The sequence below is a fragment of the Dipodomys spectabilis genome, unplaced genomic scaffold (assembly GCF_019054845.1).
Source record: "Dipodomys spectabilis isolate Male_0828 unplaced genomic scaffold, ASM1905484v1 ptg000121l, whole genome shotgun sequence".
NCBI lineage: Eukaryota > Metazoa > Chordata > Mammalia > Rodentia > Heteromyidae > Dipodomys > Dipodomys spectabilis.
The window spans coordinates 6,893,982-6,908,916 of record NW_024870798.1 but is presented as its reverse complement, the minus strand read 5'-3'; the positions used below and the strand labels follow the sequence as shown (position 1 = coordinate 6,908,916).

The following is a 14,935-nucleotide window of genomic DNA, read 5'->3' as shown; positions in this document are numbered from 1 at the left end:
TATACAAGTCATTATGTCGAATACAAACTTTACAACTTTGGTGGGGGGAAGAAGGATTGGGTTGTGGGGGCGGGAGGAGCATGGGAAGAGATGGGAAGGGGAAACAAAGGAGGAGTCTACAATGATTGATAAGAAATGTACTCATTATGTTGCCCATATAATTATAAACCCTCTTTACAGTATTTTCACAATAAAAAAAATAAATAAAACTATAAAAAGTTAAAGAAAGAAATTACACAAGATACTAGGAAATGGAAAGACCTCCCATGCTCTTGGATAGGCAGACTTAATATAGTGAAAATGGCAATACTGCTTTCAAGTATTTTCATTGCCTATTTTCATTATTGCCTTTGTTCTGGTTTTCTTATCAGGAACACAGGGTTACACAAAAAGATCTTCCTAAGATATATGATCTTAGGCAGAAAAAAATAAATGTATAATTAAAGATTTTCATCTCTTAAGAGAATAAAAAGGTCAGAAGACATTTTGTTATTACTTGCATGGTTCAGATGACTTGAATGTTTTGGTTGTTAAACTAAGTGGAATACATGTAAAATGTTACAGTTGTTCCAAACGATGATACTTTTCTGCTCCAATAAGATGAAACCTCTGACAAGGTTAGAGGGCATATCGATTTTGGGGGAGAAGTCTTAATTTTAGAATGCCAAGGTAGATACCTAAAACAGCACTGTCTATCACATATCTGCTAATTTTATACTATGGCCTATAAGTTTATAAAACTACACATATGAATTGAATGAGAAATGTTTGATTTACACAATTGACTCAAAAACAACTAAAACCAGAAAACACTTCTATATATTTATATAAACTAATATATCCAGTGAGGATTTAAAAATTTTTAGAATATATATTTAACATTTATGTCAAAATATTGTTTATTTGTAAATGTTTATTTTTAATTGTTGTCAGTCGTGGGACTTGAAATCTGGACCTGGACACTGCCCCTCAGCTCTTCAGCTCAAGATTAGTGCTCTACCACTTGAGCAACTAACAGTTTTCTTTTGTGTCATTTGAGGTAAGTCTCATGGACTTTCCTGCCTAGGCTAGCTTTGAACCATGATTCTCAGCTCTCAGCCACTTTAGTAGCTAGAGTTACAATCGTGAACCACTGGCGCCTAGCTACAATACAGTAGATGGAAAGAAATCATTAAAATTACACCAGAATTAAACGAATTAGAATCCAAAAATAAAAATTGTAAGAACCAAAAACCAAAGAGTTGATACTTTGAAAAATTAAAAAAATTGACAGATCCTTAGCAAATCTTACGAGAAAAAGAAGAGAACACACTCAAATAAATAAACTCAGGTATGAGAATGGAAACATCACCACAGTAACAACCAAGATTCAGAACATTATAAGAGAATACTTCTCAAAATATTATGCTAATAAGTTAGAGTGCCTGGCACAAATAGACGTTTTCCAAGCCAATATCGAAATGCTGAAACAAACCAAGGTGAGTTAAACCATCTTAACTGGCTCATATCAAACACTGAAATAGAAACAGTAATAAGAGACCTCCCATCTCAGAAAAGCAGCTTTACAGCGGAATTCTATAAGGCCTTCATGGCAGAGCTCACACCAATACTTTTCCAACTCTTCAATGGAATTGAAATAGAAAGTTCACTACCGAACTCATTCTATGAAGCCATCATAACCCTCATCCCAATACCAGGCAGGGACTCATCAAAGAAAGAGAACTATAGACCCATTTCTTTGATGAACATTAATGCAAAACTTCTCAACAAAATTCTGCCCAACCAATTTCAACAATTCATCCAAAAACTCATACACCACCATCAAACAAGATTCATTTCAGGGCTGCAAAGCTGGTTCAATATACACAAATCAATTAACATAATTCATCACATCAACAGGAGCAAGGATAAGAACCACATGATTATCTCAATAGATGTAGAAAAAAGCATTTGACAAGATCCAACAATCCTTTGTGATGAGGGTTCTGGAAAAATTAGGAATCCAGGGAACATTCCTCAATACAATAAAGGCTGTATATGACAAACAGCCAGAATTTTACTTAATGGTGAAAAACTAAAGCCATTTCATCTTAACTCAGGAATGAGACAAGGATGTCCACTCTCTCCACTTCAATTTAGTAATAGAATGACTAGCTACAGCAATAAGAAAAGAGGCAATAAAGGGATCCAAACAGGGAAAGATTAAATAAAACTCTCCCTCTTTTCATATGACATTAGCTTGTGTTTAATGAATCCCACGGACTCCACACCCAAATGACTCAAGCTGATTCTAAATTTTGGCAAAGTAATGGGGTATAAAATTAACCCTCAAAAATCAATGGTTTTTCTGTATGACAGCAATGAGAAAAGTGTGTCTGAAATCAGGAAAGCAACTCCATTTGTAATAGTCTCACAATCAATAATACCTAGGAATTAACTTAACCAAAGAAGTGAAGGACCTCTATAATGAAAAATTTTAAAAACGTGGAAAAAAGAAAAATTTAAAAACGTGAAAAGGGAAATCAAACAGAAATTAGAAAGTGGAAAAACCTCTCATGTTCCTGGATTGGAAGGATTTACATCGTGATAATGGCAATAATCCCCAAGGCTATCTACTAATTCAATGTGATGCCTTTCAATGTTCCCATGGCATTCTTCAAGGAAAAAGAAGAGGCAATCCAAAAATTTACATGGAACTATTAAAGGCCCCAAATAGCAAAAACAATCCTTAACAGAAAGAACAGTGCTGGAGGAATATCAATACCAAATTTCAAACTCTACTATAAATCCATAGTAATCAAAACAGCTTGGTACGTGCACAAGAACAGACATCAGCACCAATGGAATAGAGCTGAAAACCCAGAAAGGAACCTACAGACATATAAGCCATCTAATCTTTGATAAGGGAGTTAAAAAATTAGAATAGAGGAAAGACAGCCTCTTCAGTAAATGGTGCTGGCAAAACTGGTTAACTACTTGTAGAAAACTAAAGCTCGATCCTTATATAACACCCTGTACCAGAATCAACTCCAAATGGATCAAAGACCTCAGAGCCAAAGCAGACATTCTGAAAACATTACAGGATGGAATAGCAGAAATCACAGGTCTCCTTGGTACAGGCCTAAAATTTCTTAATAGAAACCTAGAAACACAACAAATCAAAGAGAGGTTGGACAAATGGGATTGCATGAAATTGTTGAGCTTCTTCATGGCAAAGGGTATAGCTAACAAGATCAACAGAAAGACCACGCATTGGGAGATCTTCACTAGCCATACAATGGACAAGGGTCTCATATCTAAAATATACCTAGAATAGAATTGAAAACCCAGAAATGAACCCACAGACCTATAGCACTGTAATCTTCAATAAGGGAGCTAAAAACTAAAATGGAAGAAAGACACCCTCTTCAGTAAATAGTGCTGGAAAAATTGGTTAATCATTTGTAGAAAACTAAAGATGGATCCTTATATATCACCCTGCACCAGAATCATCTCCACATTGATCAGATACCTCGGAGTCAAAGCAGACACTCTGAAATCTTTAAAGGATGGAATTAGAGAAACCCTAGGTCTCCTTTTCACAGGTCAATATTTTCTTAATAGAGACCTGGAAACACAACAAATCAAAGAAAGGTTGGAAAAATGGGATTGCATGGAATTGCAGAACTTCTGCATGGCTAACACATAGCTAGCAAGATCAAGGGTCTCATATCTAAAATATACCTGGAACTCAAAAAATTAAATTCCCCAACAACAAATTTTCAATGAAACAACTGGGCAATAAATAAGTGGGCTAAAGGCCCACTGAAGAGGAAAGAAAGAAGGGCAATAGATACATGAGGAAATGCTCAACCTCCCTAGTCATAAGAGAAATACAAATCAAAACAACATTGTGATATCACCTCACCCCAGTTCCAATGGCTAAATCAAGAAATATAATTGCAAAAGATGCTGGAGGGGATGTGGACAGAAGGGAACCTTACTGCATTGTTGGTAGGAGTGTAAACTTGTTCAACCACTTTCGAAATTAGTATGGAGGTTCCTCAAAGACGCCACATAGAGCTGAGCAATCCCACTTTTGGGCTTTTAGCCAAATGATCACAAATAAGACCTTACTAAAGCTACCAGTACAACCATGTTTATTGCAGCATTATTTACCATGGCTAAGATATGGAACCAACACAGATGCCCCTCAGTAGATGAATGGATCAAGAAAATGTGGTATATATACACAATGGAATTCTATGCCTCCATCAGAAAGAATGACATTGCTCCATTTGTTAGGAAATGGGAAGAATTGGAAAAAATATATTAAGTAAAGCAAGACAGCCCCAAAGAAACATAGTTCTCATGGTTTCCCTTACTTGCAATCCCTAGTATATGTCTGAGACAGCAGAAACGTTCAGATAAGTAGATGTTTGATGAAATGAACCCTAAGGTAAGGATTCAAATGTTTTTTTTTTTCTTATTGTTTCTAACATATTTATAAGATGATTTGTTTCTTGCATTTTATGTCCCTTGCCCAAGGTATAACCCTGCTTTCACTGTAGTTTATGTTAATATAATTTGTGGAGGCGAAAGGGAATAACAAATTGTTTATATATGGATACAGGTGGACGTGTTGCAACAATGAGATGTACAAGACTTTATATGGAAAAACGACCATTACAACTTTGGCTGGGGGGCGGGAATTAAAGAGGAGAGGGACCGGGGTGGTGAGAAGGGAAGGGATGGGAAGGGGAAACAAAGGAGGTGGCAAAAATGCTTGGTAAGAAATATACTCATTTCCTTGCCCATGTAATTGAATCCTCTGTTTACAGTATTTTCACACTAAAAAATTATCTGAAAAAATTTGCATCAGTTGATAGTGCATATGATTTTATTTTTATTACAAACATAGAATGTAGTAAAAATTTTCATTGCAATTACACTGCACTAGGATGTGGGCAGATTCTAATGTAAATAATAGACTGTGCTTATGTAGAGAATTTGAGCATCCAGAATTTTAATATGCCTGTGATCATAAAACTGATACCTTACTGATATTGAGTGACAAATACAACTTCCGATAAGTACAGAAGCTTTCCTTGTATGTTTTTAATACATATTTTCATTGTAAATGTCCTGTGCAGAGTGTTTACAGTTACATATGTAAGGTAATGAGTACATTTCTTATTGAGCATTTTTACCCCCTCCTTGGTTTTTCCCCTACCATCCCTTCCCTTCACGCCTCCCAACTCTTCCCTCCAACCCCCTCCCCCGATAGAGTGTCTTGTACATCTCATTGTTGCAATGGGTCAACCTGTATCCTTTCCTTGTATCTTAAATGAAGAAATGCTGATTGATTTGTGCTGATTCTACTTGTGTAGACACACCTAAGATCACTCGCCAAGTCCAAGAGCACGTAATTCACATGCACATCATTTTTTGTCATTTTGGTATAATTGTGTTCTACACATTTATTGACAGGTTACAAATTATTCTCAAATTTTAATACATTAAAATACTTTCTTTTTGTCTTATTTTCTTGACCATGAAATCAGCAAGACCTCAGTCAGCATTTCTCACATAGGACTTTTCACATGAGTTTGTTAAATGTTGACCTGAGCTCCAATCTTCTGAGGACTCACTCATCTGCTTAAGAATTGATGCTGGCTGTTGGAAAAGAACTCAAGGAAGAATGCCATTTAAAGCCTTATAACTTTATTCTGTACCAGGGTATTTTCCTGCTACTTTGGTTTTTGAGAGTGTCTACAAGAACTAGCATTCCCTGGGGAACAAGGAGACGCCATATGACGTTTACTTACTGAGATTTCCGATTGACTTGCTATCACTTGTACTGCATTTTGAAAGTCGAATGTGTCAAAACCTACCCATTTGAAGAGATAAGAGGAGATGCTGGGAAGATGGCTCAGTGGTAGAGTTCTTGCTTTGCATGCATGAGGCCTGGGTTCAATTCTTCAGCACCACATAAACAGAAAAAGCTGGAAGTGGTGCTGTGGCTCCAGTGGTAGAGCACTAGCCTTGAGATGAAGAGCTGAGGGACAGCGCCTAAGCCCAGAGTTCAAGGTCTACACTGGGGTGGATCTTGTATTGAGTACATAACAAACTGCTTCATGTATTTGGCAAGTTACCTGTCTCCAGTGTGCCGTAAGAATAGGACTATCATATAAATTAATATATTACTTTAAAAAAAGAGATAGGAGTGGTAAAAGAATATTTAGAGACAAATACATCTTCAACATATTTGATTCCAAACATTATGTCTAAGGCATATTCAACAAGTAGTGAAACTTGTGTTGTCTGTAACTATGTGTCTTTCTCCATGTGTGCATGTGTACATGTGTGTATGTATGTATTTTTGTGTATAGTAACATGCATGTATACATATATAAGGGCATATACACACATATATGCATTTAAAAATAAATATACATATATAAATATATGTGTATATGTTTATATCAGTTGTTCAATGATTTAATCTATAGTTCCCAGCACATTGTCATTCTCACAAAGTGTACATGATAAACTGCTCTGAGGTTCCGTGCTCTATGATGGGCATCCTTTGTAATCACTTCCCCCATTACCTAGTTTTTCATCCCTGAATATATTCGGTCTACTTTCCACAGGAAAGCATTGTTTTCATTACATGTATTTACTTATAATAAAAGAAAAAGATCGTTTGTAAAAGAAAAAAGAAAACGAACTTTTAGGTCAGAGGTTAAAAGTATCCTATCCGTTTCAATGATTCCTATGAGATAAAATTTATAACAGTAGTAAAAGTGAAAAGGAATTCCTAGATCTGTTGTTTTGCCATTTAGAATAGAAATGAATAACATCACGTCACTGTTATAACTCTTAAAGAATGCAAGGGTAACTGATGGTCGCTATCATGTTCCCACAAAACCAGTGGATTCTGATGGATAATAGTAGACCAGCAGAAATTCTTTTTTTTCTTATTGTGAAAATACTGTACAGAGGGTTTATAATTACATGGGCAAGACGGTGAGTACATATCTTATCAAGCATTGTAGCCTCCTCCTTTGTTTACCCTTCCTATCTCTTCCCATCTTTCCTTCCCCCCTTTCCCCCCCCCAAGTTGTAAAGTTCGATTTTGACATGACAACTTGTACTTCTCATTGTTGCAACAGGTCCACCTGTATCCTTATTTAAACGACTTGTTTTTCCACTTCCCCTCCACAAATTATACCGACATCAAATATAGTGAAAGCAGGGGTTATACTGTAGGGGAGGGACATATTAGGGTGAGGTGGTATGACAATGTTGTTTTGATTTGCATTTTTTTATGGCTAGGGAGGTTGAGCATTTTTTCATGTTTCTATTGGCCATCCTTCTTTCTTCTTCAGAGAAGTTTCTCTTTAAGTCATTAGCCTACTTATTTATTGGGCAGTTGTTTCTTTGAGGATTTATTGTTGGGGGATTTAATTTTTTGAGTTCCAAGTATATTTTAGATATGAGACCCTTGTCCGTTTTATGGCTAGTGAAGATCTTCTCCCAATCTGTGGGCTTTCTATTGATCTTGCTAGCTATGTCCTTTGCCATGCAGAAGCTCTGCAACTTCATGCAATCCCATTTGTCCAACCTTTCATTGATTTGTTGTGTTTCCGGGTCTCTATTCAGAAAATTTCGGCCAGAGCCAAGGAGACCTAGGGTTTCTCCTATTCCATCCTGTAATGTTTTCAGAGTGTCTGCTTTGACTCCGAGGTCTTTGATCCATTTGGAGTTGATTCTGGTGCAGGGTGATATATAAGGATCTAGCTTTAGTTTTCTACAAGTAGTTAAGCAATTTTGACAGCACCATTTACTGAAGAGGCTGTCTTTCTTCCATTCTATTTTTTAGCTCCCTTATCAAAGATTAGATGACTATAGGTCTTTAGGTTCATTTCTGGGTTTTCAATTCTATGCCATTGGTCCTGAAGTCTGTTCTTGTGCCAGTACCAAGCTATTTTGATTACTATGGCTTTATAGTAGAGTTTGAAATTTGGTATTGATATCCCTCCAGCAGTGTTCTTTCCATTGAGGAGCGTTTTTGTTATTCGGGGTCTTTTATTATTCCATATGAATTTTTGGATTGCCTCTTCTATTTCCTTGAAGAATGAGGTTGGAATTTTGATAGGTATCGCATTAAATTTGTAGATAGCCTTGGGAAGTATTGCCATTTTCACGATGTTAATCTTTCCAATCCAGGAGCATGGAAGTTTTTCCCATTTTCTAAGTTCTGTTTTGATTTCCTTTTTCAAGTGTTTAAAGTTTTCACCATAGAAGAGCAGCAGACATGGAGCATGAAAGAGAAAGAGAGGAAATGGGAGAGTGAAAGAGAAAGAGAAATATCACAATACTGAAAGTGTATAACAGATAAACAAGAGCAGTATGAGAATATTCATACTGCTGTCTTTCGACTCTACATATACATTTGAAGGTATTTGATGTATGATAACCCATCAAAATAAAATATAAAGTTATTTTGTTAAAAATAAAAATGTCTCAGGAGAAATTTTAAATGTAAAAACAATCTTCATGGAAGCAAACTCTGAGCTATTTCATGACTTTGAAAAGGATAAAGTGGTTGAAGTTAGTATAAATTCAGAAGTATGACAATTCACAATGATATAAAAAGGTATTCATATATTTAATAACATAACCCAAAGCAGAAAGCAAATGTTGGATAATTGATTTTTTAAAAAACATTCTGTCAGGTGCTTGGAAGGTGGCTCAGTGTTAGAGTGCTTGCCTTGCATGCATGAGGCCCTAGATTTGATTTCTCAGCACCACATAAGCAGAAAAAGATGGAAGTGGTGTTGTGGCTCAAGTGGTAGCACTAGCCTTGAGCTGAGGGACAGCACGTAGGACCCAGAGTTCAAGCCCCATTACCAGCAAAATCAAAATATAAAACAAAACTAAACACAGTCTCTCACTTTTGTGGCTTCAACTCTTTAAAATCACTGCTTCAGCCTCTGGGTAAGATTTTAGGTGTGGACATTTATCAACATTCCTGATTCAGACTCTACTTGATAACTTTTTAAATAAATATTTTGTTCTTAATTTTCCTCTTCGTAAATTCACATGCACCTATAAAAAATGGTTTGGCCATCCCAGTAACCTTCTCCAAGTACTTCATAATGATGACTTACAAAAAGTTGTATTATATTACAACAAGGAAAACAATGCTACAAATAAGAAAGACCAATAATTAAATATTAATGATTAATAAAACGAAAAACAAAACAATTACCAGTGTTTTCAGTATTTGAAGGGTACTACGTATTAGATTTTACTATTTTCTCATATTCCTGTACATTTAAAACTGCCTAAGATTATGATGTTCAACAAGAGTTTTATAGGCTATGAGCAGTCTTTAAAGTTACCCATTAAGATTACTATTTATGGCTCATCTCATCATTTGTATATGGCTTATATCATCATTTGTTCCTCACTAACATCTAAAATAAGGAAGCCCTATATTTTTAATAGAAACTATGTAGTTAAAAGTCTTAACTCTTTATTCTGCTCCTTTACACAAAGACTTTGCAACTTCTCATTAGTAAAATTTCTATAAACTCTGAAATGTACATACTTAGTAGCATATGTCTGCTACCATAAATCTTAAATACTTTATCAAAAAGTTTTATGACCTGGGGCTGGGTAGGTGGCTCAGTGGTAGAGTGCTTGCCTTGCATGCATGAAGCCCTGGGTTCGATTCCTCAGCACCACATAAGCAAAAAGAAAAAAGTTGGAACTGGCACATTGGTTCAAGTGGTAGAGCAGTAGCTTTGAGCTGAAGAGCTGAGGGACAGAGCCCAGTCCCAGAGTTCAGGCCCCACTCGCAGACTCCCACCCCCCAAAAAATTTATGTCCTGCCAAACAGTCCTAGTTTTGGCATACATAAGCAAATTCCCAAAATTAAATATGTTTAAAACATTAAAACTTTAAAAAAAAAAACCTTAACACTTGCTTCAGTGTTCATTATGACAGGTGCCTTGTATAAAATAATTGAATTCCTCCTCTTACACATCTCTTGAACAACAAATATCTGGAATTATTTTGTTTTTGACATGTCAGTCTTTATTCTTAAATGTGTGCTTATGTAAGAAGTACATGGTTCTAAGATTTCATGGCAATTATTTTGAGCTTACTTTTTGTTGAATTGTCTAGTTTAAGAAAATAAATTACACTTTATATATAAAAAATGTTCTATGCTCAATTCAGCATCAAGTACTCTAACATTGGAACAATACAGAGAAGATTAGAATGGCCCCTGAGAAAGGATGACAGGCAAATTCCTGAACCATTCCATACTTTTACAACAACAGATGCTGGAGGGGATGTAGCCACAAGAGAACTGTACTGCATTCTTGGTGGGAGTGTAAACTTATTCAACCCTTTGGAAAGTACTATGGAGGTTCCTCAAAAGACTCCACATAGACCTCCCCTATGACCCAGGAATCCCACTTTTGTGCATTTACCCAGATGATCACAAACAAGACCACACTAAAGCTACCAGCACAACTATGTTTACTGCAGCATTATTTACCATCGCTAAGATCTGAAACCAACCCAGATGCCCCTCAGTAGATGAATGGATCAAGAAAATGTGGTATTTATACCAATGGAATTCTATGCCTCCCTCAGAAAGAATGGCATCGCCCAATTTGTTAGAAAATGGAAAGCCTTGGAAAAAAATATTAAGTGATGTAAGCCAGATCCAAAGAAACATAGGCCCTATGTTTTCCTTAATTTTTAATAACTATTTTATGTCTGAGATAAGCAGAAAAGGTTAAAAGCTTTGCACATATGACCAAATTAGGCAAATCAAACCCAAGATAGGAACACACGTGTGGTTTTCTCTTGCTTGTTATTGATTCTTACGTACTTATAACAGGTGATGTGTTTTTTTTGTTTCTTTATATGTTCCTCCCCCATGCTATAACCCGTTTACACTGTATTTGAAGTTGGTGCGCCCACATCTTGTATATACGTTCCTCTAATTTGGGGAGGGAAAGGAAAAAAACAAGATGCTTAAATAGGGATACAGGTTGACCCATTATAACAATGAGATGCACAAGACACTATGATGAAAAATGAACTTTACAATTTAGGCAGGGGAAGTGTACTTAGGGAGGGGAGTGTGCTTGTAGAGGTGGGAGGGAAGGGATGGTAGGGGAACATAAAGGAGGAGGTAACAATGCATGTTAGGAAATGTACTCATTACCTTGCTCATGTAAATGTGACCCCTGTGTACAGAATTTTACAATAGAAAACATATAACATGTTCTGAGATGGAAGAGTTTATTTCCTTTATTTTACTCATATAAAATTATTAACAAAGAAATTAATGCAAAACACTAATATGAAGGTATTTTGAATGTGTGTGTGTGTGTGCAAGAGCGTGTGTTCTCATCCAATTGCATGTATGTTGGTGTGCTCAGAGTTTGAAATCAGGGCTTCAAAGTCTTGCTAGGCCTTTAATCTCTAGATTGGTGAGCTACTCTATGAGCTACATCTCCATTCCTGGCCTGTTTCTAATTCATTGAAATTTTTGAAAAATAATCCTATGAATTTATTTTTCCCTCATTGGTTTCCAACTGTTATCCACAGATCTCTAGCTTCAGTGTTGATATGGCGAATAGTTAGGTTTACAGATGTGACCAACCAGCGCAAGTCTTTTAGAATAATTTTAAAAGTAGAAGAAAGTTTACTTCACGGGGTCCTGTTTTATCATTTATTTTTAAAGCATTTTGGAGTGATTATATGCAAATTTTTTTCGTTTTTTTGGATTCTTAACACAATAAGTGAAAATATTTAAAAGTTTTAGTACTTTTTAAAAAGGAAACAGGAACTATGGGACTGAAGAAATTTTTCTCTTATAAGCTCAGCTCTGTGCATGATAACCCAATGTCACCAACACAATCTGTGTTGAAGACCAAATGTAACAGCAAACTATCACCATGGGCAATAATTGCTATGCTATTATTTCTTGGAAATATGAATATTGAATTGAGAGTGTAAGAGAATGGAGAGATTTTACCTACCTTTTGTGTATTGCTGAAAGACTTTTGGAAACTTTGACTCATTTCTTTGCTCAAAGTGTGTGTTTGAGCCATGCACTTACTGCCTTTAATTACAATTTTTCCAAACACTAAAATGGTAATAACATTAGCTTTATAGAAAATGTTATTTTAAGAATTAAGGGAAATAAAACTTGTGAAATACTTAACACAAACGTCTATGAATGAGTTTGAGTTTAGCCAGAAGTTTTTAAAATATGAAAAAGAATGTGATAAGTATTACAGAAACCATTACATGTAGTGAGCAATCAGAAGTAATGTTATCTATTGACCATGCTCTGCTTCCAAGGAAGCCAGGTGGATAACTTCTCATGCTGTAAATCAAACTGGTTATCTTATGTCTTGTGTGTGTAAAAATATCAGGGACAGAATGATGAAGGAATGTTGTAGACTGAGGTGAAGTCCATATGAAAATGTGCAAAACTGATAAAACATAAAAGTATCTTAGTAGTAAATTGTGTTTTACATTATTTAAATTACATCACAAAGATAAGAAAGACCTAGAAAAATGAATTCTCTTTTTGATGTCCTATCATAGGTCCTTGGATCAACTCTTTCCTCATTCTTGTAGAGGTATCATCAGATGAGATGAACTATATTATTTTTTTGTTTGCTTCCTTCCACTTATTCTTCATTTGACACCTCAACTAATTGAGACTGAAAGAAACCAAGGGAAATTAGACACACAGGCTTTGGAAAGAACAATCAATGTAAAATAAATAAAACACATACAGCCTTGTAAAAAGTCTGACTAAATTGAGTTATATAGTCTCAAGCGTCAACAGAAAATGATTAAGAAATATCATGCTATTGATAATTGAAAATGATAGGAGTTGCTTAATATTTTTCCTTTCTACTACTCTGAATTAATTATTGATTTTGTATAGAGAGATTAAAGATGAGATTAACAAGAAACTAGATTAAAAATGGACAAAAGTTCTGAATAGACATATTCTTCTTAAAGCCCTGAAAAATCGCCAGTATGTTTACAAAGTTGTTTAATACAACTCCTATGCTGGCTTAATGTTTTGTGAGCAGAAGTCATTAGAGAAATGTAATTCAAAATTACTATGATACTACTTCATAACTACTATAACTTTTATCAAAAAGATCAAAGGAATCAGGTGTGGTGGCAAAAGATTTTAATTCCAAGCATTTAGGAGGTTGGATAAGTCTAAGGCCAGTCTGGGGTACTGCACATAGCAAAAACCGGCACTTTATTACCTTTAACAAAGGTAATAATGTTGGTGAGAGTGTGGAGAAAAGGAGATTTTCTACACTCTTCTTCAAAATACAGATTAGTGTTCTCCTTGCAGAAAGTAATATGCAGTTTTCTATAGAACTCCAAAGTTAAAATATCATCTGCCCCACCAATCATGTGATTATTTCTCTCTGGGTAACTCAAATATATCTGTAGTTCATTGTTATTCACATCATTCACAACAACAGCCAATATATAAATCGAAGTTCAGTGTTCAACTACAGACTAATAAAGCAACCGTGATACATGCACAAATATCGTTCTCTGTTTCATTCTTAAAATAGCAAGATACTTATGCCATTAGCCACAACTTACAATGACCTGAAAGATGTATTCTAAATGAAGAAAAATAATGTACTCTGATCTTTGTAAACACACACACACACACACACACACACACACACACACACACACACACACACACACCAACCTCAAACATTAAGAGAGAAATTTTTTAAAAAGTAAAATAAATTGGAATTACTGTGGCATTTAGGTCACAATGTAGAAGATAGTAGATATACTGGTTGAACCGGTATAGAGTCGTAATGTACAACATGAAGATACAGGGGAAAACACTGGCCTTACATAGGAATGAAGCTAAATTAGTACGAGTTGTTTTTCCGAGTAGGGGTTGCTCTTTTATTTGTTCTTCCTTCAGTAATGGATAAGATGAACGTAATTCTTTAAATATTCCTGCCTATTTGTAGAAATAATAACAAACAATATAGCAATAATGTTGCATGCTCAACATAGAACAAAATGTCAAATTAAACTACATGAGATTATCCTTGATGTAAACTAATTATTACAAATAAAAGAAACCATGGGACCTATGTTTCTTTAAGTCTTGCTTACTTCACTTAATATGATTTATTTCCAAGATCTTCCATTTCCTCAAAAATGAGATGGTAGCTTTCTTTCTGATGGAAACATAGGATTTTGTGTATGTATGTGTGTGTGTGTGTGTGTGTGTGTGTGTGTGTGTGTGTGTGTGTGTGTGTGTCCAGTCGTGGAGCCTGAACTCTGGGCCTGGGCGCTTTCCCTCAGCTCTTCAGCTCAAGGTTAGCACTCTACCACTTGAGCCACAGCGTCACTTCTGGCTTTTTTTCTTTTTGCTTATGTGGTGCAGAGGAATCGAATCCAGGGACACAGGAATGCAAGGCAAGTGCTCTACCACTGAGCCACTTCCCCAGCCCTGGAAGCATAGTAGTGCATGTATGTATATCTCTCTGTTGTGTGTGTGTGTGTGTGTGTGTGTGTGTGTGTGTCATTTTCTTGATCCATTCCTCTACTGAGGGGCATCTGAGTTGATTCCATATCTTAGCTAGGGTAAATACTACTGTAATAAACATAATTGTGCTGGTAGCTTTAGTGTAGCCTTGTTTGTGGTCACGTTGTTAAATGCCCAGAAGTGAGATTACTGGGTAATAGGGGAGCATTATTGTGTACATCGAGGATAACCATAGTAGATGAGCAGATTAGCTCAAAGCTATGTACATATGACACTATAAGGTGATTCCAAGTGAAATAAACTCCAATACATGTTCTTTGTTGTTGTTCTTAATGTACTATGGGATTTGTTTTA

The 14,935-nt window shown here is 35.7% G+C and overlaps 1 non-coding gene across 1 annotated transcript; it reads left to right on the top strand.

The window, feature by feature from the left end:
- The first annotated feature begins 10,221 nt into the window (after positions 1 to 10,221).
- On the top strand, positions 10,222 to 10,324 carry LOC122115584. Its single transcript, XR_006148802.1, has one exon. It is a non-coding gene; the product is annotated as a U6 spliceosomal RNA (small nuclear RNA).
- Positions 10,325 to 14,935: the final 4,611 nt, after the last annotated feature.